The sequence below is a fragment of the Lutra lutra genome, chromosome 8, assembly GCF_902655055.1.
Source record: "Lutra lutra chromosome 8, mLutLut1.2, whole genome shotgun sequence".
NCBI lineage: Eukaryota > Metazoa > Chordata > Mammalia > Carnivora > Mustelidae > Lutra > Lutra lutra.
In genome coordinates, this window is record NC_062285.1 from 72,577,222 (window position 1) to 72,604,748 (window position 27,527).

General features: G+C 38.4%; 1 pseudogene; it reads right to left on the minus strand.

The window, feature by feature from the left end:
• Positions 1-4,403: 4,403 nt before the first annotated feature.
• On the minus strand, positions 4,404-27,468 carry LOC125106937 (60S ribosomal protein L21-like; annotated as a pseudogene).
• Between the last annotated feature and the right edge of the window lie 59 nt (positions 27,469-27,527).

Below are 27,527 nucleotides of genomic sequence, written 5' to 3' on the forward strand. Positions count from 1 at the left end.
TGGTTGCTAGGTACACTAATAAAAGCCCTAAGACTCACAATCAGTTGTCTGTGACCGTTACTAAGCTAAAAAGAACCAAGGAGAGGTAGGGGAAGAACTTGTGTGTTCTGACTAAATTAGAATTTTAGTCTAATGTTTAGCCCATATTTAAAATACCACAGTAAGCCCTTGAAGAGTGCAGAGAGATCTAGAATGCAGTCATTGCTCTCAAATAAGCTCAATTTTAGTTTATATATATATGTATATACATATATACATATATATATATACTTAAAATGTAGTAATAGAGAAGAGTATGAAAATGAATGGTAAAGGTAATAGGAATTCAGAGGCAGAAAAGTATCTTTGGGAAGTGAGATGCTTGGTGAGCTTTCAAGGGGGAAATGGGGCCTTGCATGGAAATCAAGGGTGAGAACTATTCGGATAAGGAAGCAAGTTGGGAACCAAGTCAGGGTTTAAGATGAAGAAGCTGGGGACCATAGAGCAGATTGTATGAAATTTGAATACCTCTTGCTTTGTCCACTACAACAGAATTTAGAGCTGAATTTAGGTAATTTAGAGCTGAATTAGGTAATTTAGAGCTGAATTTCCAGATGATTTTAACGCAGTAGGTGGTGAAGGATGGGAAAATTCAAAGAGAGGTAAAAGTTTTGTCTTATTCAAGGAAAGGATGTTAAGTGCCAATTAATGGTTTATGTGTAAAACAGTATAAATATGTTTATTACTCTGCTTCTTTCCTTTTTTAAAGTGAGCTCTACACCCAACACCCAGAGATCAAGAGTCACATGCTCCACTGACTGAGCCAGCCAGATACCCCTTTCTCTACTTACTTTTGTATTATTTATGCATCATGAGTTAGACCTGCTAGTACAGATAAAAACTCCTTTCTCTACATTAATTGTATTTTAGGAGACATGCTGCCTTTTCCTACCGCTAGCCCTTGGATGAATGAAGTCTGCCTTCTCCATTCCAGTAGCATTCTTTAATTTTGTATGTCAGAGAGGAGAACGTAGTAGGATATCCCCAGAGAGAATATTTAGGATTTATTTCCTCCCAGAAGGTCCTAACTCTTTATACAAATTCATCTACTTCTGCCCTACATAACCAGATTTACATTTGAGGAGTCACAGTTAGTGACAGACTTGATGAAACAATGAAAGATATTTGCTCTACTCTTATCACAAGAGCATTACACCTCTAAAGATCTCTATCTGCCTGACATTTGAATAAGCAATAGGGCCATTCTAGTGACTCTCAAGAAATAAAAAACAAATATTTCTCGCAAACAATATCAGAAAGTGTCTTACTCTGCTCTATGTAAAATATCCATAATACTGCCTTGGTCCATAATAGAGGACTTGAAACCTTCTCTCTTTATTTACCACCACTCTTATTATTTGTCCTAGTTCTTCTAAAATTCTTTTTGATCCAAGAGTCTTTTTCTCTTGGATGTTATGTAGCTTATTTTTTATTCAAGTAAGTCAATAAGAGCAATAAAGTAAAATAAAAGGGTGTTTAGGGCTAAATCCAAGACTAAAATACAGGGTGAGGGGTGAGAAGAAGAGGGGTGGGGTGGGAGGTGGGAAATACGGAAGAATCTGGGTATCGGGAGCGTTTGGATTTTTCACTGTGACAAGTATAAATTGGTGTTACTGTTAAGCATGCTGAATGTCAAAATGTCTTGAATCTGATATTTATCATTGAATAGGTTTTTTTTTTCATCTTTAGAGAGTTAGAAAATTTTCAGTTATCAGAAATGTTCAATAGTATTCTGGATAAATTAAGATGCAACCAATCAAATTCTTCTTTGGTTGAACATGAACCTTTACTCTTTAAAGCTAAGAGCTTGATTACCTTCAATGTAACCATAGATTTTAATCTTATGAAAATTTTTAACACCACAAAAGTGAAGAGGCTGGTACACTGAATGCTTATTAATACATGTTACACCTAGATTTAAAAATTATAAATTCTTTGCCATATTAGTTTCATCTACCATCCTTTTCTTTCTTTTTGTTGCTAAAATATTTTAAAGTAAATTCAAGACCTCATGAGACTTCATCTCACCTACTTATAATTCTACTGACTTTTAATTGAATTATCAAGTAGTTAACAGAAAACAGGATATTACAGGAAGTATCTAGTGAGGTGCCAAGTGTAGCAATTAATCTTTTCTCATTTAATCAAAGAGAGCAGCAGGGCTCTAGTAATATCATTATATTTAGAAATGGAAATTTTTTTAAAAATCAAAAACAAGGAAGCAATATTAAGCCTTTACTTGTTTTCCTTCCTCTTGACCTATTCCCTATTAACTGGCTACTTCTTGGCACTCTGCTCCTCAGTGTAACTAGGATGTACGTAATCATACTTATGTAAACCATCAGGGAATTGGCAGGATCCTAGGACACAGTTCAAGTAGAAGTCTTTATTTTTATAGCAAAATCCTGGCCCTTCTGTCTGTGAGAACTTTGTAGTCCTTTTCATTTTAACACTTCCATTTAGGTTACTATTAATGTAAGTGTATAACAGTAACTTAAAACAATTTTACTTAGTTTCACATGAAGAAAGTGATGAAGAAACACCCAATGTTGATGAAGATATAGATGATGAATTTCTGGGGGGAATACAATGTATCTGGTGGGATACACTGAAACCCAAACCTAGTTGGATAACAAAACCTGAAAACCAAGTTTCAATATTTGGCATCTAAAGTTCTGTTACCCTGTTCATAATTGAACAGGATGAAAAAGTCTTATTGTAGAAATGACCTTCCCCTGCTGAAAGATAGAATGCCAATGCTGACTGCTTTTTATCCCCCATCTCATCTCAGCGTCCCACACTTTTCCTCCAGAGAAAAGGTCACTCTGCCAGCCTGGATTGAAGGACCTTTGAGATGTAAAATTCAAGATTGTGAAGGATGTTAAGAAAAGAAAAAGCTAACTGACCAGGGTCATTTAAAATAGAGGAGCTGGAGGGACGCCTGGGTGGCTCAGTTGGTTGGGCGGCTGCCTTCGGCTCAGGTCATAATCCCAGGGTCCCGGGGGATAGAGTCCCACATTGGGCTCCCTGTTCATCTCTCTCTTCTCTCTCTGTCTGCTGCTCTCCCTACTTGTGCTTGCTCTCTACCCACCCCCCATGTCAAATAAATAAATAAAATATTAAAAAAAAAAAGAAAATAAAACAGAGGTGATAGAGAGAAAAGGAAAGCAGCTGAGAAAAAAGGGAAGAGAATATCGCAAAATACTCTCCAGAACTGGCTCCAGAATAACATGGTGTTACAGAAAATCGAAAGGAAAGAAAAAGAAATGTGGGAAGTACTGGTGGGATTTATGAATTGAGTTTATTAACAACTTTAGAGGAGAGCCAAGTAAATTATTAGAATTCCTTTAAAAATATTTTGGCTATTTGAACTACACATCTCTGAGAATGTCTCCATTTATCAACAAATATTTTTCTATGCTGGTACATATTATTTGAAAACACCTTTTGGATGATTGTGTTGCAGGATTTCCTTTTCTTTAGCATTCCCTGTTCTTGGTTACACTGAAGAATGAAGAGGTAGACCAGATGATGAGTGGTGGGCAGCAAAGCAAAGCTTATTAAGCGATAGTACAAAGATCCTGTAGAGGGAGGGGACGCCAGGGGGTTGTCAGTTTGGTGTTTAAATCTATGGGTTTTTATGGGCTGTTATAATCTGATTAACCCTTCATGTACCTGTCACACCTAATCAGGTATTTTTCCTCTACCAGTCTCGTGGGAAAGGGTGGAGGGCTCCTTCCAGTGTGGTATTTTGTAGCCTCAGGAATCAAGTGGACAGTGGCTACCACTGCCCTCAGGCACAAGCCACCAGATCAAGCTCTTTGTTTAAATATCCCATTGGCTATTGAACTGACCCTTGGGCCTGGGTTAGGACGCTCAAGACCATTCCCTTCCTTTCTGTCACATTCAAGTTGTAAGTCCCCCCCAATAGGATGTCTCAAAGCTGGGCACTGAGTAAAGAGCCTAGAATAACAGATGGGCTCTTTTCCTTTTAAGGGTAGTTTTCCTCTTAGAACGGGGGGGGGGGGGGGCTTGTCCCTGCTTGCCTTTCTTCCGACAATCCTTCATTAATAGCTTAAGCTTCTACCAAGTGCATATATTGTAGTTAATGTAACATTGTTCTATTATTGGATTGATATTATTTCCATTCTTCTACTACTTACAAGCCCTTGTTATGAATATATTTGTAATCATGGTTTCTTTCTTGTTTTAAATATTTCACTAGGATAGACGCACAGAAATTATAGGATGAAAGTTATAAATGTTTTATATTGTCAGTTTTTTTCTTTTTTCTTTCTCTTTCTTTTTTTTTTTTTTAAACTGTCTTGAGGGTTTTTTGTTTGTTTGTTTGTTTTTTATACTTATCATGCTGTGAGTTCATAGGGAATGGGTTCCAGGAGCTCAGGCTCCCTTCTATTGGTTCTCACAAAGTGTGTTTCTCTGGGCAGAACAGGCTGGAGCTTCCATTGAACCCAAGTACCTTTCTCTTTTGCTTCCTTCTTTTTCTGATCATTTTCCTTCATACCTTGCAGGCAGCTATCTCTGCTCTTTGAGTGCTTAATATGCATTAATCCTCTTGGCAACAGTCTTAACTCTTGTTTGTTGACAACATCGCCAACAGCATGCTGAGTAACATTGTAGACTCTTCCAGCTTTGCCACAGAAACATGTGTGGGTGTTCCTTTTTGAACAGTGCCTGTTCCCTTGATGTTCACAATATCACCTTTCTTGTAGATTTGCATATATGTGGCCAAAGGAATCACTCCATGTTTTCTAAAAGGCCTAGGGAATGGGGGTTGGGGGCTCCTCTTTCCCTCTGTGTTGGTTATTTTGCGAGTTACTGGGAAATGGCAGTTCCCACGTATTTTATTGCTTAGTGGCTTACTGTCTTTTTTTGTTTAAGAGAGTGAGCTCAAGCAGGGAGGGGCAGAGGGAAAGGGAGAGAAAGAATCTTAAGCAGACTCCATGCCCAGCATGGAGGTGGGTGAGGGAATGAGTGAAAGAAGTGAAGGGGATTAAGAGTAACTTATCTTGATGAACACTGATGTGACCACTGCTATTGGCAATATGACCCAGAGGCAGGAAGCTGGGCCTATTGATTTGGGGGCTGGGGGAGTCTTCAGTACTGACTCCATGAAGGACTATAGGACCCCTGGTGACCCCTTATGCCTCTTTGGCCCTGTTAACTCTGCTTTTGGACCCCCTTTGTTCTTTTTTCCTCAAAATGTCTTTGTAAATCTCCAAAGTCAAAGATCACAAATTATACAAAAACAACTGTAGCATTTAAAATGGCAATCCATCAGCTACTCACTATTCCTCTTTCTCTGCTTTGTTTCTTCATCTTTTTACCTTCCAGCACACCATACGGGGACTTGTGTGGGTATTCATGGTTCTACTCTCTGCACTAATATGGGTTTGTGTCACTTTTGTTCACTGTTGAGTCCCCATTACCTAACACAGGGCCTGGTATGCAGTAGACTCTCAATAAATGTTTATTGGCTCCAAATGAAGATGCTCTGTTGTTGGGCTCCACGCAAATGTCATCATCTGCCCCTTTCCCCTGGGCCACGGCAAGGACAGTCAGATCACTCACAGGGAGCAAGGACTCCTGCTACAGTTTTCTGATTGGTCTTCCTACTTCTGCCCGGCCCCCAGTGCTTCTGTGCTTCTGTATGGTGGTTGAATCTTTCTCAAACCACACTAGATCCCGTCACTTGCCTATTGAAAGAAGTTCAGTTTCTTTCCATTCCACTTGAAATAAAAACCACTTCTGGCCTATATACTTTGGCTTTCACCTCCAAACACTTTCACCTCCAAACACTTTCACCTCCAAACACTTTCACCTCCAAACACTTTCACCTCCAAACACTTTCACCTCCAAACACTTTCACCTCCAAACACTTCTTGCACTACTTTTACTTCACTACTTTCCAGCCATAAACACCAACTTTTAGGGTTTTGGGTTTTTTTGTTGTTGTTGTTGTTGTTGTCTGTTTTGTTTTGTTTGGTTTGGTATGAAACAAAAAACTTTTTCTTAAAGATTTTATTTCTTTATTTGATAGAGAGACAGAGAGAGCACCAGCAGGGAGGAAAAGAAGAGCAGGAAGGAGAGGGAGCAGCAGACTCCCCACTGAGCAGGGAACCCAACTTGGGCTGGTTCCTAGTACCCTAGGATCATGACCCGAGTCCAAGGCAGATATTTAACTGACTGAGCCACCCATGAACCAAGCTCTTCTTGCTTTAGAACTTCCACTTCTGTGTTTCTGTTTCCCACTGCTTGCAGCTCTTCTTTCTTTCATGCTGCATTCACTGTACCCAGCTTATCTTCTTTGGAGAGTCTCTCAGATTATGAAAAGCCTTGTTCGGTCAAAGAAAGTCCCTACTTTCTTGTCTTTTCTTTCTTTCTTTCTTTCTTCCTTTTCTTTTCTTTTTTTTTTTTTTTTTTTTTTTTAGGGAGGGAGAGAATCTTAGGTGGCTCCATGCCCAGCATGCAGCATGGAGCCCAACATGGGGCTCAACCCAATGACCCGGGGATCATGACCTATGCCACCCAGGTGTCCCTCTTAGTGTCTTTTTTTATGTGATTGTTTTTCTGATTTTTGTTATGCTTGTCAAATAGTAAGATTGGATACTTTCCTATTGTTAGAAAACAATGACTGCAGATGTGCCTGGGTGGCTCAGTTGGTTAAGCAACTGCTTTCAGCTCAGGTAATGATCTCGGTGTCTTAGGATCCATGTCCTGCATTGGGCTACTTGCTCAACGGGAGTCTGCTTCTCCCTCTCCCTCTGCCTAAAGCTCTCCCTGCTTATGCTCTCTCTCTGTGTCAAATAAAATCTTAAAAAAAAAAAAAAGGAAAAGAATGACTATCATCTTTGAAAGACATCTTCAACTACTTCCCTCCATATCTCCCTCGAACTTTCTAATTGATTAAGTTTTTCTTACCAGCTTATCTCTTAATTTTGGCAAAATACCCTGTGGACAAGTGTCCCCTTTTAAGGCCTGCCCTGAGCCAGCAAGACCCCATCTGTGACAATGATGATCTGACCTTTAACTGCCCGGCTGCTTGTACTCACCAACTTTTGTTCCACATTTTCAGTATACAAACCTCGAAGTATTTCAGCACTTTGAAGAGACAGTCTGAGACATTAGTCCATTGTCTTCCTGGTGTTGGCCTCACTGAAATAAATTCCTTTCCTGTTGCACCACTGCTTGTCTCTGTGTCTTTGGATTTTGTGAGCAGCGAGTGGCTGAACCTGGGCTGTCTGGGACTCCTGGATCCAGGTTTTTCTGTGTCCTGGCTTACATCTTAACATTACTTTGCATTTACTTCTTAAAGTAATCTTTGATAGATTATCCCTATGTTTATCTCTCCTTTCCTCCCTTCAGTCCTCCTCCTTCCTTCCTTCTCTTCTTCCCTTTCTTTCCTTCCTCTCCTCCCATGTTTTGGTAAAGTTGTTTTATATTTTGAAATACATTTTAAAAGAACACAAATAGGGGTTCCCAGGTAGCTCAGATGGTTAAGCATCTGCCTTCAGCTCAGATCCCTGGTCCTGGGATGGAACCTCACATTGGACTCCCTGCTTAGGAGGGAGTCTGCCTCTGCCTTTCCCTCTGCCTCTCCCCCAGCTCATGCTCTCTCTCATTGTCTCTCTCTTTCTCTCAAATGAATACAATCTTTTAAAAGAAAAGAAAAGAACAAACTCTCCCCTCCATGTTAATCTTGAGTGCTTTCAGTCATGCAAAGGGACCCCATTCATTCACACACTCTCCCTTTACCTTTCTCATCTCATTTAACTTGTTTGTGCCTCAGAGCAACACAAAAATGAGATCTGATTTGTTTTGTACAAAATGCCCTTCAAATATCTAAAGATAGCTATAGAAGTTTTCTCTTCCCTGGGCCACAGAGCTACAGTGATGTTAAGTTTTCCATAAGGAACAGCATTTGGAAATGTTTCATTAACCTGCTCAAACTTCTCTTCTTCTCAACCATGCTCTTCATCATTATTTTCCCGAACTGACAGCCGGATTTCAGATGCAACATTACACATCATTTGTAAAACTGTGGGGTGCTCTGATTGGATGGGGGCTGGTGGCACTGTCAGTGGAAGTCTTCACCAAACGCAGAGTGAAGAACATAGAAGTTTATCAAATACACCACAAACAATTGGCAGGCAGGACAGCCAAGGAGAGACTGTTGCCACAAGACAGTGGTGAGGGGCCCCAGTTATAGGGCAGAGTGAGGAAGTATGGGGACATATGTAATTTTCCCTTTTCTGGCAACTGTGCTTGGTTGTAAGTAGTTACATTGGTTAGTTAGGGACTATGGCTATTTCGAGGTAGGTTACTTAATGAGCTCGTTTGCATTCAGCTTGGCAGTCCCTGTGGGCCCTTAGGCCCTGCTCAAACATCCATTGCTCAAACCTGTTGCCTAAAAGCAGGTTCTACAAAAACTACAACTGAAAATAACTGGAGGGATGCCTGGCCAGCTCAGGTCATGATCCCAGGGTCGTAGAATCAAGCCTCACCTGGGGCTCCTTGCTCAGCGGGGACCCTGCTTCTCCCTCTGCCTGCTGCACACCCTGCTTGTGCTCTTTGTCTGTCTGACTTTGTGACAAATAAATAAACCAAATCTTTAAAAAAAAAAAAAAGAAAATAATTGGAGATATCTTTTAAGAATAGATTCAGTTGCCTAATATTGTGAAGTTTTAGTGAAAAGTTTTTCTCTCCTTGAAGAGAGCTATGTACCTCATCATGGTTCTCTCTCGCAGAGTGCTTGTGAAGATCAGTGATGTTCATAAAATGTGCAGAGCACTGGCTGGCATAGAATCATGTTCAATAGACGTTAGTTGTGTACTAGTACCTGACCCATTACTTTAACTCCCAGGAGGCACACATATAATCAGCCTAGATTTTCTGGTTATATTTATCCACATCCTCACAAAGAGTACTTATTCTTTTGTCTTTATTTTAATGGCATTATAAATTACTAACAATCCTATAAGGGTCTGATTTTAACTCAGTTCAGGGGAACTATTACTTTCTTTCATTGAGATACTCATCCATGTGTGGAAAACAGTTATGTATCAGAAACAAAGAAGATTCTTTAATTGCAGTTCAGTTCAAATACTCTTTTTTTTTTTAAGATTTTATTTATTTATTTCACAGACAGAGATCACAAGTAGGCAGAGAGGCAGGCAGAGAGAGGGGAAGAAGCAGGCCCCCCGCCTAGCAGAGAGCCCAATGCAGTGCTCCATTCCAGGACCTCAGGACCATGAACCAAGACAAAGGCAGAGGCCTTAACCCACTGAGCCACCTAGGAGCCCCTCAAATACTCTTAAACTGTAAAATAATTAGTTAGGTTCCCTTCTTTGTCAGGAAACAAAAGATGAAAATATTCCAAATTATTTGAGGAAATTTTATGTCTATATTAGACAATTTATCTAAGTCAACAGATAGAAGGAGATGTGTAGCCAGACTTGTAAAGCTGAGAAAATAGCCATATTAAAACCAATGTTACTTTAAAGGTACACCATCATGTATAAGATCCTAAACTAAACAATATTAACTTTGCTTCTTACTAGAATGTTTTTTTCATTCATCACTACATCACTATGTTTATTTCTTTGAAGAATATTTCCAAGCACATATTTAAGTATGTGCCAAATTGAAAGTTCCATTGTTATGAGAAATGAATCACAAAACAAAGTTCAAATGAAGGCTTTACAACCCTAACCACACCACATTTGAGGCTGTAATAGTTACATACAAAGGAAATATTTGAGGGAATATCCCAGTGAATGAAAGACAATTCACAAGCAGTAGAGCCCTCTGAGAGCATAAAATTATGAAGAATTTCCTATTTCCATAAACATTTATTAGTCTATTTAGTTACTTCAAAATCATCATGCATTTTCTATTCACAGTACAAATAGTTAATGAGTTACTTGAAGAAGTTAAGCAATCGTGTAGAATTGCAAGCCTTAGGTCATATTCCACCACCAAACTCGCTCTCACGTTACCAGGAAATTAAGATCTCTTAGAACTGTTTCACTGACTTCATGGTAATAAATTCGTCACAGCCTGAAGTAAACAATGTGATCTTTAAAAAGCCAACAAAAGTTAGATGTTTTTCATAATTTTAACAGGTATATTAGTGTCAGCAATTTGGTGAGAAATGAAATCAATTATCAGCTCTGTCAGGTAAATCTCCTGTAATCTTATGAGAAAGGTCTGAATAACCTGGCACCTTCAGCATGTCATACTCAGGAACATCAATGACTTTTCCAAAATGTGCTAGCCATCCAAAACTTAACTTCAACTTTCTTGATAAAAATACATAAAAGGAAGGTTGTTTTTTTTTTACAATTAAAACCAAATTGATTTGTTTATTCCTCCAATCTTGTTAACCATAGAACACAGTTTATTTTCTCATCTAGAAAAGACGTTTTCATTTGTCATAGGTCTAAAATGGAAATAGTACAGGACATATAATTGGGTACTATTTTGCCACCAATATTAAAATTTTGTTTAAAAATGCCTCTTGTAGATTATTTCTATCACAATTACAACTTACTTTTTAACTCAGTGATTTTCTAAGTGCCTGCTATGTGGTAGGCATTGTGCTAGGCAGGGGATAAAAAAATAGATAAACGTAGTTTCTATCTTTACAGAGCATACATCCAGTTAGGGGAAAAGAAACATGGACAGATAATTATCACATAGGGTGAAATGGAAGTATATTACCTGTGACTTTACTAAAGACGACATTTCTACTGGTCTTTTACTTTCTGTTTTCATTAAAATGAAATTGACATAACAAAAGTAACCATTTAAAATTGAACAATTCAGTGACATTTAGCCATAACATTCACAATGTTATACAATGACCATCTCTATCTAGTTCCAAACAGTTTCTTTTATTTTTTCATAGCTTTATTGAGATATAAATTGACATATCATATTGTGTAAGTTTAAGGTGCACAATGTGATGATTCGGTGTAGGTATATATCATGAGAGGAGACTAGTTAACATACGTAAGGTTAGTTAACACACACATCACCTCATAAAGTTACTTTTTTGTGTAATAAGAAACTTCAAGATTTACTCTTAGCAATTTTCAAGTATATAATATAGTATTGTTAGTTATAGTCACCTTGCTATTCATAAGATCTCCAGAACTTGTTCGTCTTAAAACTAGAAGTTTGTGGTCTTTGACCATCTTCACTTATTCTTTCCCCATCACCCCTCCTCCTAAGCACTGACCAATCTGCTCTTTGGATATTAACCCTCTATAAGATGCATAGTTTGCAAGTATTTTCTACCCTTCCAAAGGTTGCCTTTTCATTTTATTTTAATTTTTTTAAGATGTTATTTTTCAATAAGCTCTACACCCAATGTAGAGCTCAACTCACAATCCAAGATCAAGAGTCTTATGCTCTACTGACTGAAACAACCACACACCTGTGCCTTTTCATTTTACTAGTCTGTACTGATCTTGAAATATGAGTAGGAGTTTGGGGGGTACAAACCAAAGGAAGGACATGTTTATGGTGTTCTACTCCTTTTATGAAAAATTACTAATCACAACTCACAAGTGGCATTCTAGCATGATAAAATTAAGTGAAATAAATAATGTAACAGTTTTGGTATACAAGTTATTTGTTAAGAATGTTGGGCTCCTGAGTGGCTCAGTTGATTGAGCGGCTGCCTTCGGCTCAGGTCATGATCCTGGACTTCCAGGATCTAGTCCTGCATCGGGCTCCCAGCTCTTTGGAGAGTCTGCTTCTCCCTCTCACCTTCTCCTCTCTCATGCTCTCTTTCACTCATTCTCTCTCAAATAAATAAATAAAATCTTAAAAAGAAAAAAAAGAATGTTGGTATCACATGATTCATATGTATTATAAGTTATTCTGAAGTATCTTATGGGCTCTTAAAATCTTTAAGGGCTCTGAAAGGTTTTCAAAGCCCTTTTACCAGAAAAATATAAAATAATTAAATTAATAAGCAGTCTCCCCTCAGTATGGTATAAACATAAAACTTATATTTTTCTAAATGATTTCAACTCTCCTATCAAAATCCCCTGATTCATCTCTTACTGACATCTCAGTCAGATCCCAGAGCTTTCCAGTGATATTCAGTTACTTAAAGTTCAACTTAGTTTGACCTGCTAGGGTCTGGGTTCAGCTCACCAGAGTGTCTCCCTTCTCCTATGTCAGCTAGTTTGTGGCCTGAGGGATTTAGAATGGGAAGGAAAGCTCTGTTCCTTTTGCTCTTTATTGCACATCTTGCCAGGTAAGCATGGTAAGATGTTCTTCAGCACAACCCTAATGAAATATGTACTGTGGACTCTATTGTTTGTTTATGGGAAGTCAATGAACTCATTAACATTTTATTATCTATCATTATCAACCAAGGCTTTCAGTGATATGTATCTTGTATGGACTCAGAATCAACATTTCACAGTTTGAAGCATGTGGTTGCCTCTTTATAACTTTGCAACACTGTTCATTCAAGAAACATCTATTGATTACCTACTCATGTCACCATGTTATGGAAACCACAGCACAAGAAAAAAAATGGGTTTCATTCGCATATATTATTTTTTTAAAGTTATAAATACAGTCCTATGTACTCCAGACAGATATTTTCTTTCTTTTTTAAAAGAGATATTATTTATTTACTTATTTATCTGAGAGAGAGATAGAGAGAGCATGAGCAGGCATGAACGGGGGGAGGGGGAAAAGGGGCAGAGGTAGAGGGAGAAGCAGACTCCCTGCTGAGGAGGGAGCCTGACTCAGGGCTCTAACCCAGGACCCTGAGATCATGACCTGAGCCAAGGGCAGACACACTGACTGAGCCACCCAGTCACCCCAGATATTTTCTTTTTACTGATGCAAAATCTTCGTTGCCTTAAAGTATTTCAAGGTTCGCATTGTGATAAGTATTTCAGGTTGACATAAACTAACTCTGTTAACAATAGCAAACATATTGAGTAGATACTATATGCCATTGTGTTAAACAATTTACATAACTTATTTAATCGAGGTAATAATCTGATGAGCTAATTAGTAATATCATTCACATTTTACAATGAGAAAACTAAGTATGAATAGTCATTAAACTAGCTTTGTTTTACCTCCCTGCTAAGCAAGCCTTGACCTCTGATTCAAGAGCCCTCTGTCTGACTGTAGCAGTGATAGGAATCTAGGTTTCACTCCTTACTAGCTTTGTGAATTATTTCACCTTTCTCTGTGTCAGTTTCCCAACCTGTAAAATAGAAATAACATCTGTACCTCTCTTCTTCTAAGTATTGTGAGACGAGTTAAGTTAAAATAAATAAAGCATTTGGAGTAGTCTGGTACAGACTATACATTAGGAAAAAACCTTAAATATTACAAGCCCATACCCCTTATCAAAAACCCATGAGGTCTGAAGTGTTTTGGAACTCAGAATTTTTCAGATTGTAGAAAGGTAAACCAGAGCATACAGCAAATTTGTATAAAATTTCCAGCAGAGTCTGGGAATCTACCTATAAGCGAATAAATGAATACACCTGATTTAAACTTATGAATTCACACAAAGTGGAATGAATGAGGACAATAAGTAATTTGGTTTCAGTTTAGCTCTGAATTGTTAATTAGTCTGTGGCAAATGTCAAAAAGAACTTTTGGTTTTTAGAGCTTTTAGGATTTGAGAATTTTGGTAAAGGGCCTATTATTAATAACTAAATTATATAGCTTAACCCATAATGATCAGAATCATTTTTACTTTAGGCTTTAAAATTTCAAATGGAATTCAAAGGAACATTTCCCGTATAAATTCTATCAGTTACTTGGCAGAATTCAACACAGTGATATTGTTTGACAACCAATTTCATTTTCTCTGCTTCATAAAAGGGTCTTAATTGTGTTTCCATTTCAGAGATTCCAAAAGACATTTTAAATCATTGTAAAATTTTGACTAGCTCCCCCAATACAAAGAATTTGATTCATATTTAGATTTTATATTGTGCCATGAAGTCTCAAAAGCCATTTTAATACTTCCTAAACCTTAATCATTTGGTGCAGTAATCTGAAAACTTAAGTCACAACTGTCATTCAGAATAGACTGGGTTTTATTGCAGTTAACATACAGTTTCCCAAATCACTATGGTTTAAACAATAAATAAAAATAATATAAATAGGGGTGCCTGGGTGGCTCAGTGGGTTAAAGCCTCTGCCTTCGGCTCAGGTCATGATCCCAGAGAATTGAGCCCCACATCGGGCTCTCTGCTCAGCAGAAAGCCTGCTTCCCTTTCTCTCTCTCTGCCTGCCTCTCTGCCTACTTGTGATGTCTGTCAAATAAAGTCTTTAAATTAAAAAAAAAAAAAGGAAAAAAATATAAATAAATACTGACAAATTGTTAAATGGGACATCATGTTTGAAAATTAAAATTGCTTTGAGGGGTAGGGAAGGAAAAAAATGAAACAAGATGGGATCGGGAGGGAGACAAACCATAAGAGACTCTTAATCTCACAAAACAAACTGAGGGTGGGCAGGGGGTATGGAGAGGGTGGTTGGGTTATGGACATTTGGGAGGGTATGTGCTATGGTGAGTGCTGTGAAGTGTGTAAGCCTGATGATTCACAGACCTGTACCCCTGGGGCAAATGATACATTATATATTAATAAAAAAAAAAAAAGAAAATTAAAATTGCTGGGAATATGTCTTGGCCAATTGCCATTTTGATTAAATAATTTTAACCAAATCATCTGATACTAATGTTACTGATAATTATTGGTGAGCAGAAAAAAAATACAGGATTTTTTCATTATATATATTAATATTTTATAGTTTTTTAAAAAATTAGTATGTACTATAGGAAAAAAATCCTTGCACATTTTTAGTTCTGGGTAATTTATTCTTTTTGCTATAATTGCCAATATAATCTTTTAGAAAAATATTTTTTCTTCCACATTAGTTATTGGAGGTATATAGATCCCATTTACTTTTTTTTTTTTTTTCTTTGAGAGAGAGAGCATGAGAGAGAGAGCATATGTGAGTTGTAGGGGTTTGGGGGAAGCAGGGAGGAGCAGAGGAAGAGGGAGAGAGAGAGAGAATCTTTTTTTTTTTAGATTTTATTTATTTGACAGAGACAGAGCAAGAGAGGGAACACAAGCAGGGGGAGTGGGAGAGGGAGAAGCAGGCTTCCAGCAGAGCAGGGAACCTGATTCGGGACTTGATTCCAGGACTTTAGGACCATGACCTGGGCTGAGGGTAGCTGCTTAACGACTAAGCCACCCAGGTGCCCCAAGAGAGAAAAACTTAGGCAGGTTTTATACCCAACACGGAGTCTGATGCAGGGCAGAATCTCACGACCCTGAGATCATGGACCTGATCCAAAATCAAGAATTGGACTCTAGGGGCACCTGGGTGGCTCGGTAGGTTAAGTGTGGCCTCAGCTCAGGTCATGATCCCAAGGTCCTGGCATCAAACCCCATGTTGGGCTCCCTGTTCAGTCAGGAGCCTGCTCTCCTTCTGCCCCTCCCTCCAACTCGTGCTCTTTCTCTCTCTCTCAAGTGAATAAATGAAATCTCTAATAAGAAAATTTAAGGGGAGCCTGGGTGGCTTAGTTAAGTGAATGCCTTCAGCTCAGGTCATGATCCCAGGTTCCTGGGATCAAGCCCCACATTATGCTCTTTGCTTAGCAGAGAGCCTGCTTCTCCCACTCCCTCTGCCTGCCGCTCCCCCTGCTTGTGCTCTCTCTTTCACTCTCTCTCTCTCTGTCAAATGAATAAATACAATCTTTTAAAAATAAAATAAAATAATTTAAAAAGAGTCACACTCTTAACTGACTTAGCCACCAAGGTGCCCATACATTTTTATATTCTATTGTAACTAAGGTAGCCGTGGCTGAGTTCAAAAAGAGATTGATTTTATGGGTCTCGTCGTGCCCCCACCTTTCCTTCCTTAGGGTGTTTTAATTTTATTTATCTATTTATTTAAGTAGGCTCCATGCCCAATGTGGAGCCCGACTCTAGACTCAAACTCATGACCCTGAGATCAAGACCTGAGCTGAATTCAAGAGTCAGTTCCTGAACCAACTAAGCCACCCAGATGCCCCCCCCCCAGGGTGTTTTAAAATTATAAACACAGTGCTTACTAACTCTTTTCCTATTTTGATGACAAAACAGTCATAAATTAACGCACAAGTATAAGTTCTGATTTGGCAGCAGCCCATCTTGTATATATTGTTTTCATATCAATTACTTCCCAAATATTGTTAATGAATTTAAATTTCCTTTTCCACTCAGTTTTTATTTAGAGGAATGTTTCTTTGTTTCTTAATTTCTGACCCTTATTTTCAGCCATAGGTTAATAATTTTGATTTTGTATGACTTAACATGTGTCCTGTTTTAATGTTTATTATTTTATGATCAACACAAAGTACAATTATATTAAAAGAATCAATTTGTATCTATAGAATACATACGTTTTAAATTTCTTTTATGGGTAGCTAGGACACTTTATATTAATTGGATTTTCCTCCCATTCTGCCTCTTCTCCTTCTCCCCCCAACCCAACTTTTTTCTTTTCATCTGTTTTCTGCGTATCGGTCACCTCTCATATGTTTATTTCAGACATATGGCTTTGGGTCAAGCCATATGGGCTTGGTTTGACTACTATTATTTCTGAACACTGACTCAAAGTTGTAGGAGTAGGTAGAAACTATTACTGGTTTTTAAAAAAAAAAGTCTCATACTTGTCACAGATTGAAAATCCCTGGGACTGATCCTTTAGTAGCCCCATTTGGCACATTTTGTCAGCTGTCGTACTGCAAACCATTTGGACAAGATATCCAGTCAATTTTCTCTTTACTGTATAATTCTCTCTACTGCATAATACCAGATTCTAGATCTTATGGTCCTAACATGTTGACAAGAAGAATCACATTTTACCAAAGTCCAAATTCATGAAATCCAGTGTTTCCTCATTGTCACTAATGGCCTAACACCATCATAAAAGTTAATTAATTAGTTCAGTAGGCTTTGTCCTTTTTAAGTCATCAGGATTTAGCCTTGCTATGCTTAAAGCTCTGCTGGATTGTTATATTACCGCATTGCCTGATAAGGTCTTATCTAGTGGTTACCTAGGCATCCTGGTTTTTCTTGCCAGTTTACAATTAAGAGGGCTCATACTACCCATCTTCACTTAAAAAACACACCAAAACAAAACAAAAAAAAAAACAACTGGTATTTCACTTAACTCTTCAGCAGCAATCTTCAGAATTTTCATATCCGTAAATCCTCCAACAAAACAATTGCCAATCTCTCTGTATCTGCTTTGAGTTTAGGTGACTTGCAGACATTATCACTGAGCCGTAGTCACTGTGTCAGTCCTCATTCCTTGCTATTGTTCTCTCTTTCCAGGTCATGTTACTCAGGGCAGGTTTAAAATACACCATGGGAAGAAAAGGAGAGTAACATGAGCAGACATAGTGGATTACAAAGGGCCAGTGAAAGCAGGTCCTTGATATTCCCCTCACTCTTCTCCCAGAATATTCTCCTTTAAGCTCCATTAAATCTATCCCTAGAAAAGAAGAAAGAAATATCCTTGGGATAGGCAGACCCCAAAGCTGTAACTCAGTTCTGGGTTTTGAAACTCACTTACTGAACTAATGTCAAAACATTGGAACAACTCCCTGGGTTAAGAAAATCTTTTTCCTTCCACGATTTATTAATAATAAAACCATCTCATTTAAAAAAAATTTTTAAAGATTTTACTTATGGGGGTGCCTGGGTGGCTCAGTGGGTTAAAGCCTCTGCCTTCGGCTCAGGTCATGATCCCAAGGTCCTGGGATCGAACCCTGCACAGGCTCTCTGCTCAGCGGGGAGCCTGCTTCCTCCTCTCTCTCTCTCTGCCTGCCTCTCTGCCTACTTGTGATCTCTGTCTGTCAAATAAGTAAAAATCTTTAAAAAAAAAAAAAGATTTTACTTATGTACTTGACACACACAGAGAGAGGGTAGGGTACGAGCAGGGGAAATGGCAGGCAGAGGGAGAGGGAGAAGCAGACTCCCCGCTGAGCAGGGAGCCCCCTGTGGAACTATATCCCAGGACCCTGGGATCATGACCTGAGCTGAAGGCAGACATTTAACCAACTGAGCCACCCAGGTGCCCAGAACCATCTCATTTAATAATAACTATTTATTATGTACCATTTCATTTAGTTTGGATAAACATTTAGTAATAAGGACTCATAATATAAAATTTGAGATTTGAGCCCTTATTAGGACCAGAGATTATTTTGAATATCCGACAACTATCTACTTAAATCTTCTTGACATCCCTGTTATTATCACTATTTTGCAGATAAGGAAACTGAGGTTCAAAAAGATTAGATAAGTTTCTCAAATTCTATAGCAGGAATTCTAACTACAAATCTCAAATCCTTTTAAACTCCTTCATTACCTCTCTAATCTCTGCGTAATATGCTTTAAAGAGCTAGAAAGCAAAACTATGTTTTGGACAAGATAGAATAAAATCTGAAGCTGCAGTAAGTGGTCATTACTTGATGTGTGTTTTTCGTATGTGGTGGTTACACAGGTAGTAGGCAATGGCCTTTTGTAATTCATGTGCACACAAAGTTGCTCTGAAACCCTTACCTACGACTATCAAAATATTGCTTCAAACACTCCTTATGTGATATGGAATAGGCATAAGAGGAGAGATATTAAATGTTTAACTTAGGAATCAATGTTAAAGCGATTAGGTACATCTGGTAAAGTTGGAATGGAAGTAAAACAATATAGAGTGATTATTCAAATCAGTATGTCTTAGGAGTCTGAAAAAATATTTTTTTCTTTAGATCTTATTTATTTATTTGTCAGATTGAGAGAGAGAGAGAGAGAATGCACAAACAGGGGGAGCAGCAGTCAGAGGGAGAAGCAGGCTTCCTGTTGAGCAAGGAACATGATGGGGACTCTATCCCAGGACCCTGGGATCTTGATCTGAGCCGAAGGCAGACACCTAACCGACTGAGCCACCTAGGAGTCCCTAAAAAAATTGTTTCAAACTATAATGTAGAACATATTTATCTTATCACCCATTTCATCATTTGACAAATTATTATTAAGTGCCTAGTAAATGCCAATCATCAGCTAAATCCTCGGAAAAATGAATTTAAAAAGAAAACACAGGATTTAAATAGGCAAAATATTTGTTCTTTTACCTGTAAGGTGATGTTTTTGCCACTGATTTATATAGAATTAAGATGAAGTATTGATCAACACTTGTGAACTTTTAATTAATACCACTTGAAGAACAATAATAAGCACTGCTAAACCCACTTCATCAAATTCTATGAAAAATATGATCTCAATATGATTTTTAAATTATTCTGTTTTCCCACTGATTTAGAATATTACCTTTATTGCATATTAGCTACCCATATATACTTGGGTTTTTTTTTCTTTCTCTTCTTTTTTCCTTAGGTCTAGTCCATGAATGATCTATTTGTTCCTGTGTTGACCTCACAATTTATGGTTTTATGAAATGACTCAACATTCGGTAAGGTACATCCCCTTTCCTTACTCCTATAAAGATTTTTTTAAACAAATAGTCTTTTATTTAATTTTTAAAAGATTTTATTTATTTTGAGAGAGGGAGAGAAAGAGAGAGAGAGAGAGAGAACACGAGCAAGGGGAAAGGAAGAAGGAGAGGGAGAAACAAACTCCCTGCTAAACTGGGACCCCGACATGGGGGGGCTTGATCCCAGGACCCTGAGATCATGACCTGAGCTGAAGGCAGACACTAAACCAACTGACCCAGCCAGGTGCCCCTGTTTTGTTGTTTTTTTTTTTTTTTTTTGCTTTTTTTTTTAAGTAATCTCTCTGCCCAACATGGGGCTTGAACCCACAACCCCAAGATCAAGAGTCACATGCTCTACCAGCTGAGCCAGCGAAGTGCTTCATTCCTATGCAGATTTTTTTTAAAGTTTTCCACTTATATATTTCAGATGGTTAAAACATTTTTTAAAAAAGATTTCATTTATTTATTTGTCAGAGATACAGAGAGAGCACAAGCAAAGGAACAGCAGGCAGAGGGGGGAGAAGCAGGCTCCCGTCTGAGCAAGGAGCCCAATGTGGGACTCAATCCAAATACTCTGGGATCATGAGCAGAGTTGAAGGCAGACAGACGCCTAACCAACTGAGCCAACCAGGCGTCCCTAGATGGTAAAAATTACAATAAAACTTTCTCTGTTCAATTAAATCTATAATTGTATTTACAATATGCAAGACATTGCTTTGAGACCATGGAGGATGATGTAAAGAGGAAAATGATAGAATTCTTGCTCTCAAAGACTTCATCTATTGTGTGAAATAATGGAGTAATAATCTGATTCTAGGAATATGAAAGAGAGGCAAGCTAGAACAAGCACTAATAGACATGTTTTATAGAGTTAAATATTAATTAGCTCTTATAACTGTGTATAACATGTGTAAGTAGCACAGCCTTTCTCCGATGTTTAATGTGGCTGTTGTAGTTTTAAACATGCCCAGGCCCCTTAGGCTGTCTTAAAATTGTGAAGTGCAGAACAGGTGTAGCCTCATTTTTATGCAGCATCTCTGAAAATCTAAGCATGTAGGTCTTCCTTTTTCATTTTGGTGGGAGAATAGAAGAACAGAGTATTCATATCTTTTACATTTTTAAAAAAGTTTAATTTTTTAAAAATATTTTATTTATTTGGCACAGAGAGTGAGAGAGGATAGAAGCAGGGGGCACGGCAGGCAGAATGAGAGGGAGAAGCAGACTCCCAACTGAGCAAAGAACCCACATGGGGTGGGTCCCAAGACCCTGGGATCATGACTTGAGCTGAAGGCAGACACTTGATCCATTGAGCCCATCAGGCATCCCTATTTATTTATTAAGAAATCTCTGTACCCAATGTGGAGTTTAAACTCACACTCCCAGATCACGAGTCATATGCTCTTCTGACTGAGCCAGCCATGCCCCACTACCACATCCTTTAATGTCAAGTATCACAGATGTTTTTGATTTCTGAATTTTCAATTCACTTTACAATGACATTAAATAACTCTGATTCTCTGTTAGGCACACAAGAGTGATTCTTTTTTTTTTTTTTAAGATTTTTATTTATTTATTTCAGAGGAAGGGAGTGGAAGGAGCAGAGAGAGAGGGGAGAGATAGACTCTTAAGTGGACTGCACTAAATGAGAGGCCAATGTGGGTTTGATCCCAGAACCCTAAGATCATGACCTAAGTCGAAATCAAGAGCCAGCTGTTTAATCCACTGAGCCACCCAGTTGCCCCAAGGATGATTCATTTTAAAGATTTTATTTATTTATTTATTTCACACAGAGAAAGAGAGAGTGATCACAAGTAGGCAGAGAGGCAGAGAGAGAGAGAGTGGGAAGCAGGTGCCCCACTGAGCAGAGAGCCCGATGTGGGGCTCGATCCGAGGACCCCAGGATCATGAACTGAGCCGAAGGCAGAGGCTTTAACCCACTGAGCCACCCAGGTGCCCCGAATGATTCATTTTAAATGTTTTCTTTTTTTTTTTTTAAATATAGACTTTTTTTTTTTTTAAGATTTTATTCATTTATTTGACAGAGAGATCACAAGTAGGCAGAGAGGTAGGCAGAGGGGAAGGGGGAAGCAGGCTCTCTGCTGAACAGAGAGCCTCACAGAGAGCCTGATGCGGAGCTCGATCCCAGGACCTTGAGATCATGACCTGAGCTGAAAGCAGAGGCTTAACCCACTGGGCCACCAAAGCGCACCTAAATATGTTTCCAATTTGATGTCTGATTTAGCTATTAGATGTCACCATATAATCTTGTCACAGAATATTTTCTTCTGCAAATTCTTTGTGAAGTTAACTCCACTGTAATTAAAAAATTTATGACCAGAGCCTCTGGAATTATATTCAATGATCCTTTCATTCCCTCATACAAAATGCTCATTATGTAACAGGTCTTAAATGTTTTACTAGTCTTTTATGTGTAGCACAATCTTTATGACTTACATCTACAATGTGGGTGGCATATGACAGAATTTGTTAGGTGTTCTAAAAGATGTATAAAAGAGAAAAGTAAATTTGGACTAGGGAAATCCAGATAGGTTTTTATAGGGATAGAAAAATTTTCCCTTCATCCATTCTATGTTTTTTTCGGTTGGTCTAAATTAAATTGATATAAATCAGGTTAACCGAAGAAAAACAAACAAAATTATGTATGTGGAAGCCCTATAAAGATGGGGATACTCAAAGGACAGCCAGATAACTGAAGCTCATGAAACATCCTGAGCTAAGAAAAGGGGTAATGGTTTGGGAATATGAAAGGGAGGAAGACCATCCATAGGTAGTCAGAGGAGATGTTTAGAAAACAGTTTGCCCTGCTATGCAGATAAGTTTCCTAGGGAAAAAGATACCTCTGGAATAGCTCTTTTTCCAGCCCCCCTTTCCAATGTAAATTTAGGCAGTTGAGGGGGAGGTAAAGAGCTTTTCCTGAATCTGCTGGGTTTTGATTGCCTTTAGCTCAAAATAATCCTTATGCCAAAGTGACATGTTTTGAGATGGTAAATTCTGCTCCCCTTCAGCTCGATCAACCTGATCATTGGACAGTTAAACTCTGAAAAATGAGTGGGACTTTAAGAACCAGAGATAGGAGGCAGGTATTGGAGACCCCAATGTCATGCTAAATGCGGGAAGGGGATTAAAACATGTCTGACATTATATATCAGTGATGTATGTATGTATGTATGTATGTATGTATGTATGTATTTGCCAGAGAGAGAGAGAGCATGCACAAGCAGGGGGAGCAGCAGGCAGAGGGAGAGAAGCATACTCCCTGCTGAGCAGGGACCCTGATGTGGGACTTGATCCCTGCACCCTGGGATCATGACCTGAGTCGAAGGCCCATGCTTAACCAACTGAGCCACCAATGTGGTGCCCCCACATCGTGCCCCCGATGTTATATTTTCATAACTATCTTCTATACTCTAGACCTGTTGCAAAGTGCTGGGCAGATTTAATGATACCCTGCAGCGAAGAATTTGTTCCAAAGCCAGAGATAATTTATGGGCTGGCCTGTGGTCTAGGAAGTAATCAGGTAGAACAGCTCAACATAATCAGAGTACTCCTATGGGGATGAGAAAATACAACCCTTGAATGAGGGCTATTCTTATGTGAGACTGGCGGAATTTCAGGAGCTAACTAGGTGGGCTTAAACATTTATTTATTGGGTACCTTTTATGCTCTAGGCACTATGCCAGTCAGTATGGCAACAGACAAGACAGACTGTGGCTTTGCTCTCCTGGGGGTAACATTGTAGTACAAAAGATAAATTCTAAAAAAGTAAATATGTTGATTTTAAGACAACTTACATGGTCATAAGTGATACCTAAAAAATAAAACAGCTTGGGGGGGCCTGGGTTGCTCAGTTGTTTAAGTGTCTGACTTCAGCTCAGGTCATGATCTCAGTGTCCTGGGATCCAGGCCTGCTCAGCAGGGAGTCTGCTTCTCTCTCTTCCTCTGCCCCTCCCTGCACTGATTCACATACATATTCTCTCTCTCAAATAAATAAATAAAATCTCAAGAAAAAAATTAAAAAGCTTGTTGTGATAAAGGAAGCAGTGGGAAGGGCTCCCTATCTGAATGATAGGGACATACATGGAGAAAACCCAGTAGGAAGAAATCACAAGGAAGCACAAACAGATAATTAGAAGCAAAATACAGATAAAAACAGAGAGAAAAGACAGAGAAGCCAACTGTTTGCAAACTAAACAGAGGTGCTGTTGGATTCCCAGAGCTACTGCTTGATTTCTGACTTCTAGGGTCACTGTTATCTCCTAAATATATGCATATATATATGCATATATTTCACCTGCCATCTTTATTTTTTTGTAGGATATTCTTACCTACCTTCTTATCTTCATCCAGTCATTTCCCTAATGAAGGATAGCTAGGTTGTCGATAGTTTTAGCTATTTTGAACAATACTGCAGAATACATTCTTACATACTTTCTCATGTGTATATGTGGGACTTTTGTATAATTTTGGAATTGAAATTTGTGGGTGGTAAAGAACACCTATCTTCATCTTTATTAAATATTGCAATATTGCTCTCCAGAGCTTTTTTTCCAAATAAATTTACTTTCCCATCAATAATGTACAATTGGAAAGAAAATAATAATGTAAAATTGGGATTATAGGAATTCATTTTTTTTCTAATCTAAAGGATATAAAATGGTATCTCATTATTGTTTGGAGTTACTTTATTTTCATAAGCTTATTGACTGTTTGGATTTCATCTTCTGAGAATTGATATTCTCTGACCATTTTTCTACTGAGTGGTTTGGTTTTCTTGTTAGCAGTATTCTGAATAATAGTTCTTTTTTGATTATATTACATAGACAATTATATTACAAAAAACTTACCTGTCCTGTGTTGACTGGGTGGCTCAATCAGTTAAACTTCTGACTCTTGATCTCAGCTCAGGTCTTTTTTTTTCTTTTCTTTTTTCTTTCTTTCTTTTTTTTTTTTTTAAGGTTTATTTATTTATTTGAGAGAAAGAGGGAGGGAGAGAGAGTACTTGGGCAGTGGGGCTGAGGGAGAGGGAGAGAGAGAATCTTAAGTAGACTCAACATGGGGGTCAATCTCATGACCCTGAGATCACGATCTGAGCCAAAATTGAGAGTCTGATGGTTAGCCGACTGAGCCACCCAGACACCTCCTCCTTTGCCCATTTTGAAATTGTTTTTTTCCCTATTGTTAAGAGTTCTTTGTGTATTTTGGACAGAAGTCTTTTATTATATATGTGTTTTGAAAATATTTTCTCCCAGTCATGTAGTTTGGCTTTTCATTTTCTTAACTGTTCTTCACAGAGCAGAAGTTTTCAATTTTAATGAAGTCCCACTCACCATTTTTTCTTTCATGGGTTATGTTTTTGATGTTGTACCTAAAAAGTCATTGCTGGGGCGCCTGGGTGGCTCAGTGGGTTAAAGCCTCTGCCTTCGGCTCAGGTCATGATCCCAGGGTCCTGGGATCGAGCCCCGCATCGGGCTCTCTGCTCTGCAGGGAGCCTGCTTCCTCCTCTCTCTCTCTCTGCCTGCCTCTCTGCCTACTTGTGATCTCTCTCTGTCAAATAAATAAATAAAATCTTTAAAAAGTCATTGCCAAACCCAAGGTCACTTAGATTTTCTCCTATGTTTTGTCTTAACAATTTAATAGTTTTTTTTTTTTTTTTTTTGCACTTAGGTATATAATCCATTTTGAGTTAATTTTGGGAAAGACATAAAGTCTATGTCTAGATTCCTCTTTTCGTGTATGTGGACATCAAGTCCTTCTAGCACTATTTATTGAAAAAATTATCCTTTCTCCATTGAATTGCCTTATGCTTTTTCAAAGATTAGTTAACTATATTTATATGAATCTATTTCTGCACTGCCTATTGTGTTACACTGATTTGTCTATTCTTTGCTAATACTTCACTGTCTTAATCACTGTAGCTTCATAGTAAGTCTTGAAGATGGGTAGTGTCTGTCTTCTGACTTTGTTCTTCTTTAGTATTTCATTGGCTAATCTGGGTCCCTTTCCTCTCCATATAAACTTGAAAGTTTGTCAAAAATAATTTGTTGGGATTTGGACTGGAACTGCATTGAACATATAGATCAAGTTGATAAGAATAGACATTTCTTATGTATTTTAAAGATTAATGTATTTATTTGAGAGAGAGAGAGAGAATGCAAGTTCTTGCAATTGTATAGCTGGGGCAGGGGCAGAGGGAGAGGGAGAAGGAGAGAAGCAGACTTCCCACTGAGTGTGGACCCTGATCCAGGGCTCAGTCTGGTGCTGCCAAAATCATGACCTGAACCTAAATCAAGGATTGGACCCCCAACCAACTAAGCTACCCAGGCACCCTTTTTATGTAAAGTTTTGCTTATAACATTAAAGTTTTTAATCTTCCAGAATTAATTTGTAGGTAATCTTTATATCCTACAAGGGGGTCAAATCAAAATCCCCGGATCAAGAGTCATATGCTCTACTGACTCAGCCAGCCAGGTGCCCCTCAAAATATTTTTTTAATAATTTGCTATTAAATTATTTCACAATTCAAAATATAATTTTTAAATTTTTGAAACGTCAACTGTTTGTTTAGTATAAAATACATACAAATTGTACAAAAATACAAGAGATAGTATCTGAAATGTGAAAGCATTAGTGTATTATTTCTCTCCAAATTGGAAGGAATAGATAGTTTTTTAAAGCACATGATTTAAAAAAAAAAACCAAAGTCTAGAAAATGTTGATTAAGTTCCTTGCTGTATTATAACTCTATTTATTCTTCTTCCTTTTTAAAAGATTTTATTTGAGAGAAGGAGACAGAGAGTGAGAGAGCATGAGCAGAGAGAGGGGCATAGGGAGAGGGAGAAACTGACTCCCTGCTTAGCAGGGAGCTGAAGATGGGGCTCAGTCCTGGGACTCTGAAATCATAACCTGAGTCAAAGGAGACACTTAACTGACTGAGCCACCAGGGGCCCTGAAATTGATTTATTTGAGAGAGAGAGAGAGAGAGAGAGCGAGCGTGAGAGCGTGCACCTATATGTGGTGGGCAGGACTGGGAGAGGGAGAGAATTTCAAGCAGATTCCCTGCGGGCCTCCATCTTACCACCCTGAGTTCTTGACCTTAGCCAAAATCAGGAGTTGGAAGCTTAGCCAATGGAGCCCTGCAGGTGCCCTTCTTGTTCTTTTTAGTTTATGAGTTTACTCTCATTGATAGTGAGCTGTTTATGATTTACAAAACTAAGTATGTTCATTTTGAATAATCAGAACGTAAACTCATGCTCAGGAGGCATTTAAGCATTTGAATGTTAGTTACGCTGAATTAGTGATTTAATTTGCCACTAATAAAGATATTCACCATGTCCTAAGTATTTCAGGGAAGACAGATTAATAAGTCACATCTCAAACCATTTTCCTAAATCATAAAGAAAATTAGGAGGCCCCAGTACATTCCTTGTGGATTATCCAGTTTCCAATATTACGTTAACAGTGGAAATAGCTGTTATAAAACTTGTAAGCTACAAATCTTTAAGGTAGCTATTTTAAGGTCCATGCAGGGATACCCTGAAACAGGCAGGGAGCCACTGCAGTGCTGAGTCTCCAAACTATTTTTCTTTCCTTCCCTTTCATCTTCATCCTAGACTACAACCTGTTTTTCCTGGCTCTGAATAATTCTCAGTATGGTCAAACATTTGGCCTTAAAAATAAATCCTGAAGTGCTGTCGTTGTCTTACACAAGTATCTGAATTACATTTGCCCCAAATACTGTGATCTCAGTATACAGCTGATGGGAATGTGGTTGCCCACTCAGCTGTGCAGTCGCCAGTACAGGGCAGCTCCGTGATCGGGGCCCCGATCCAGTGCCTCCCCCATCGTCCATCCTCAGGCCAAATTCAGAGACTTTTCCGGGGGTTATCTCAGGACAGGCCCCT